We start from the raw sequence: 6,000 nt of genomic DNA on the forward strand, positions 1-6,000 counted from the left end.
ATTTGCAAACATTGAATTCAAGCTGCACGCTAGCTCGAGGTCCGAGAGTCTTACGAGCTCGACACGCAACGCTTAAGTTGAGGTTAGGTTCAGATTTGGGGGATCAGAAATATACGATTTTGTTTATTGTTATTGTTATTATTGTTGCTGTTGTTTTGTTTACTGTTTGCATTTGGTGACATTGGGAGCTTATCAATAGAAGTTGCGCGGGTTTATGTAATTATATGTTATATACTTACATATTTTATTTAATTGACGTAATCGAAAGGTTATTTGGGCGGCAACGATAATAAAAATAATAAAATAAAACAGCAAACACAACAACAACTCATGCATTCGCAAATATTGCAGTCATAAAATTAGATAATAAGCTTAATATGGGGTGATATCAGAGATTAAGCAGATAAGCTGTCTAAGTAAATATTTAAAAAATATATAAATATATATATATATAAAAAATTAAAAAAAATATATAAAATTTTTATATTGTCATAAAAAACAAAAACAAAAATACAATTTATACTAATAAATAATATTTCTTCTAAATTTTATTCAAATTGAAAGCTTTTTCCGTTAGCGCTTGCTTGCTTTGCTGAATTTACACGAAAAACTTTCATAATATCTAAATGACTGAGCTTTAGCCCGCTGTTAAACTTATTCAGCAAAAGCTTTCGATGCGCACAGAGTTAATCGATAGACCATTTATAACAAAACAACAACAAAGAAAAGTTTGTAAACAAAAGTAATGAATAATAAAATTAAACCGAAATGGTTATAAATATACAATATACATTCACAGCACGATAATTTGTTACATTAGCTAAGCATTATTTGAGGCCATAGAAAACAACAGCTGTTTGCATGCGCAGCTCACTTAACGCACAAAGCGCAGCTGAAGCATTTCTTGCGCTCTTAAAGTTGCTTGCGCTCTCTTAATCATTGACACAAACGCTGTAAAAGCTTGGACCACATTCCAATATTCATGATTTGGTATTTTGTTTACGCTACAAGCTAACATACTCTCTCTCTCTCGCTCTTTTTCTTTCTCTTGCGCTCTGCTTCTCCGGTTGTAAACGTAAACAAGCAGCGACGCCGACTGCGGCTCGTGTAAAAAAAACTTGTCATTTCGGCAAGAATTTGATATGCAGCTTATACAAGCGCAACGAAATGAAGAGTGCCAAAGTGTTAGAGAGAGAGGGATCGGGAGCGGCAGAGCGACCGGCTAAACAGTGAATCCTATGACTCTGCCGAATTCTACAAAAAAGGGGGCGCGGCTGAACGAATTAATGTAAGAAGAAGCAGATTAAGAATGAAGTGCAAACAAGTTTTAGGTGATTCCACGTGGCCAAAAAGAAAACGAAACTTATAATGCAAACTGGAAGTGGAAGTACATATATGAAAAATATGTTTACAAATACAAAAAAAGAAAAAATTCAATGTACATAGTTTACTTATGAAATTAAATAAATTAGAATTTTTAAAACAATATAAATGTATAGTTTTTTTCGTTAGAAATAGGATATTTAAAAAAAATGTATGTTTATTCTATGAATATTTTGGAAATATAAATAGCAGAGTATTCTAAAAGTAAATCTATCCATAGTATATCGATATCCATTTGTAGCTTAATCGATAATCGATATACTCTAACTTATTCGATTATCATTGAGAAATATAATAACCTTGGTCTAATATTTGGAAATATATAAGACTCTTACATATGTAAGTTTATATGCCAAAATCTCAATATACAAAATCTCAATATACTTATCAATGTCAAAGTTTAATAAATCAAATCAATTCGCTATAGATACTAATGCCTATTCCAGTGCATTTACATTTTCTCGATTTTCTGTTTCTCTTCTTCTCCCCTACACAATCACGCCACATTTATCATTTTTTAATGGGCATGCAAACATTTCTATTTATCTTGCTAAACTTTCCAAGTTGATATGTTTTACTATTTGTTATTGGACTTGGATTCGTAAGTCTCCATTTGATTGCTTCTTATCTATGACTTTATTTACAATTTGCTTGGCTTTTGCTTGAACATTTCTTGCTTTTCACGTTTCGTTTGCTTTTCATTATTCAAATGAACAAATGAGTGAAAAGCAAACAAATAGAATTGATATCGTATGAAACGTTTTGCAAATTTTGAGCTATACAAAAATCGCCTGAATATTTGTTGAGATAAGACTCCATGGTTAATAAAAGTTCCTTTTTTGTACACCTCTAACAATTGCTTATCGAAATTTCTGTTTAAATATAGCTCTATTTACGCCTAGATACTATTACGGGGCATTTTATAAATGAGTTTACCTTGTTTTTTTGGGAGTTATAAATAGAATTATTTCCCTTACTGTTCAGATTACGAATTGGGCAAGGCTTTTAGTTAATACGGTATTTCCTTTTCATATCAATTTATAATACCCCAAATGAAAGGTATGATATGAACGCAACATTTAATTTCGAAAACATGAACAATGATTAGCTGATCTATACCCTATACATATGCTGATCAAATATATCACCGAAAGACATAGCTTTCAGTTTCAAATCTGAACTTATTCAATCATTTTCCTTTATTTAGGTTATCTACAAACTTTACTACAATTCCATAGTCTAAGCAAATTCTTATCAGAAACGTATAACTATATTATATAAAGTCGTCAGATCAATTAGGAACTGTTGGCATCAAGCACTACAAGTTTTGTGTTTAGTTTTATATAATGGAAAGATAATAAAATTTGGTAAATACTATATGCAATTATATATTCAACAAATTTGATGGATCTATTCTATGTATTGTACAACGACTAAATGGAAAAAATCAAATTAATCAAACTGTATGATTGAAGACGTTTTCTATAAAAGGCGATTATGTCTAAGCTTTCTGTTGATATTACATTTGATGACTAATTACGTAAATTTGAAAAAGCAAATAATCTATTGCTATTAATATGGAAGTTGAGTTTGATAGAATAGCTTTTATAGAGAAGGATTTTTATCATTAGTATTTCTAATTCTTCTTACAGTTTTATCTATGTATAAAACTCCCATTTCCAACAACTATTTACAGGGTATTTTGATTATATACCAAAACAATTTATAAACAAAAACAAACATTGTTTACGTTTTCATATTTCTTCAAAGTTTTATGCATGTTTTAAGATCTTTCAAAATTCTTAAAAATCTTGCTATTGATAAAATGATGAAGTATGTTTAGCTAAAGGAAATTTCCGCCCTTCCATATCTCTCCTCAAGTCGTTGAAACGTATTTGCTCAATTTTGTTCCGTTCGCTTTAAACAGTTAGAGTTATTCAGTTATTCAATTGGCCAAGTGGCAGAACAAACAAGCGATAGCCGATAGTAACGGTTGTTCTTCGTTCCGTTGTTGTTGCGATTTCAAGAGCTGCGCAGTTGTAAAACGACGCCGGCGCCGACGTCGACGCAGGCGACGCGTCGCAAAATACTCGAATAATTTTATGGCACAAATTGTCAGCTATTTTATTTATTTTGTCTTTTTTCCGCAGTTGTTTCGCGTTGCGCTGTTTGTTTTCTAAACTTTATGGCAAAAGTCTAAAAATAAACGAGAAACAACAACAACAAAGGCAACACCAATAAGTCGATCGAGTGTGGACTTTGGGGTGGGTAATGAATACAAAAGAAATGAATATGCAATAAGCAAAAGGGCTGGACGTAAAGATTGACCGACTAGCTGATACCCCTACGACAGTTGTGCCTGTGTATATTATGTATTCTAAGTATGTACATATACTTGTATTCACCCAATTAATTGATACCCTGTACTGTATGTAAGCAACAATCACATTATTTTCTTCATTTAAAACAATTCTCCTGCAATCATAGAGCTTTTCTTTTCAATTAATTTTTATTTTTTTGTCATTTTGTTTTTCCTAACTTTAACCACAGCTTCAATGTACCCTCAGTTCATTCTCTTACAGGGTATTTTAATGACAACTATATTAATAAGCATAACGTGCAAGGGCTTAAGCTCTGTGAGCTTTGAAGCTGAGCTCCTTCATTATTTATTCAATGCAGGCGCAAGGGCACACATACCCACTCACGCACTTACACACGGCACGGCTTAAGGGCGCTCAAAATGGCGATAGCCTCGTCAACTTTCCACTCGATTGTGCAATCGCAAATCGTAGGCGTAGTCCATAAATAACACTTAATACATGTGTACTCATACACTCATACACACACACACACACACACACACTCATAAGTACATGTGTACGTGTAAAATAATAAATCATGCAACAGTAAACAATAATTGCATATTAATACTCACATTTTGACAAGTTGCTGAACAAAAGGAGATCCGAAAGAGAACAGTTGATTTGCTATTGCTGCAGTGCTCTCTCCGCTCGCACTCTCCCACTTACACTATGGCACTCGATGCTTATGCGCGTTCTTCTTCTTAATGCTGCGCAGCCGGCTTTTAAAGAAAGCTGTTGTTGTTATTGTTGCTTCGGCTGATGTTATTTTCGATGTTGTTTCCACTTGTTGCTTTTTATTGCCACTGTTTGTTTTTGTTGTTTTTGTCCATTCTCCACAGGAAGCACAAAATTAAGGCAAGCATGCAGGCGACGCAGCGTCAACGTCGACGACAACGTCGCTGCACTTTGGTACTTTGTCACAGTGCTTTTGTTGTTGCTTGCTTTATTGTTCTTTTTGTTTTTTGAGGCCTAACGTGGGCACTGAAAAGAGAGAGTGTGAGAGAGAGCAACAAGTTGTTGAGCGTGGTAAACAAGTGAACAGAACAGCATTTCTCGCTCTCGCGTGTTCTCCTTCGTCTTCTTATCACCTGCGCTCTCGCACTCTCGCTCTCTTACATACTCTTGCTCTCTCGCGCATAGTTGGTCTGTCTGCATTTGCTGTGCTTTGTTGTTGCTGCCGCGGTCGCTGTCGCCGTCGCTGCCAGCGTAGCGTAGTTAACTTGACAGGCAGCCAGGCTACGGCAACAACAACAAAAATATTGTTGCTAAAAATAGATGCGCGCGGGCAGGCACAAATAACAAACGAGACAGAAACGAAGCGAGCAGCGCACACAAATTGGAAAAAAATAAGAATGTGAAACTATAAAACAGAACGAAGAAGCATGCATAGAAGTAGAAAAGCAGCTGTGAAGCTCAAATGGAAAATGATTTGCAAAGAAAATGCGACGCAAAATTCACAACTAAAGCAGCTGCGTGGGCAGCTGTCTCTGTTTCTGTTGTAGTTTCCACCAAGTGTGAGCGAGACAGAGAAGGAGTGCGGCGAGTGCATGTTTGGAAGCTTTGATTGATGTTGGAGTGCAGCTTTTGATTTTCGTTGCAACAGCGAAGCAAATGTGTCATATGAGAAAGAGAGGGAGATACACAGAGAGAGGAGAGTGGAGTGAGCCTCAGGCATAAATTAAGTCAAATTGTTGGCAATTTTTTACACGCTTTGAATGCACAATATAAATACAAAAACAAGTGCGGCAGCAGCAGCAAACGTTTAATTTATTAATTTTCCACTATAAATTAAAAAGAACGTGCTTTGTGCTTTTTGTTGGTGTGGCTGCTGCGACTAACTAAAATGTCAAATGAGCGCGCGGTCCCTCTCTCTCTTTTTCGCTCTTCCCCTCCCCTCCTCAACAATGCTCGCTCGCATGCACCGCGAGGTTGACAAGTGCATTTTTTTCGTGCCAATGATTTTTTTTCTGCTTAATTTTTCTTCTCAATTTATACCTAGTTACACTTTTTAACATTCAACTTTAACATTTATTAAACATTTACATTTTATGCTCAAACGCTGCACATATGGAATAGAACGGTTCTCTTGATGTTGTTGTTGTGGTTATTGGAATTGAGCACACAGTGCGATATGCGCTAGATCGTTCGACTAGCGTTCGACTAAAATCGACGGCAACAAAAACGAGCACACGTTGCGTCCACCTTAAATAATACGAGCGAACGCTGCGGAAGCGAGACACAAACTGAGAGACTG

General features: G+C 35.4%; 1 protein-coding gene across 2 annotated transcripts in view; it reads right to left on the reverse strand.

Moving 5' to 3' along the window:
* for (cGMP-dependent protein kinase for) overlaps positions 1–6,000 on the reverse strand; it is a 61,221-nt gene extending 55,221 nt beyond the window's left edge. Inside the window, exons 1-2 of one of the 2 annotated variants that reach the window (XM_018001808.2) lie at positions 5,790–6,000; positions 4,319–4,727 (exon numbers count right to left, since the gene is read on the reverse strand). The gene's annotated coding sequence lies outside the window, so the exon portion shown is untranslated. Of the gene's footprint in view, positions 1–4,318; positions 4,728–5,741 lie in introns of both variants that reach the window. The other variant, XM_089465775.1, reaches the window with a different exon arrangement.

This window comes from Drosophila arizonae, chromosome 3 (genome assembly GCF_054131065.1).
Source record: "Drosophila arizonae isolate 15081-1271.41 chromosome 3, UAZ_ARI_1.0, whole genome shotgun sequence".
Classification (NCBI taxonomy): Eukaryota; Metazoa; Arthropoda; class Insecta; order Diptera; family Drosophilidae; genus Drosophila; species Drosophila arizonae.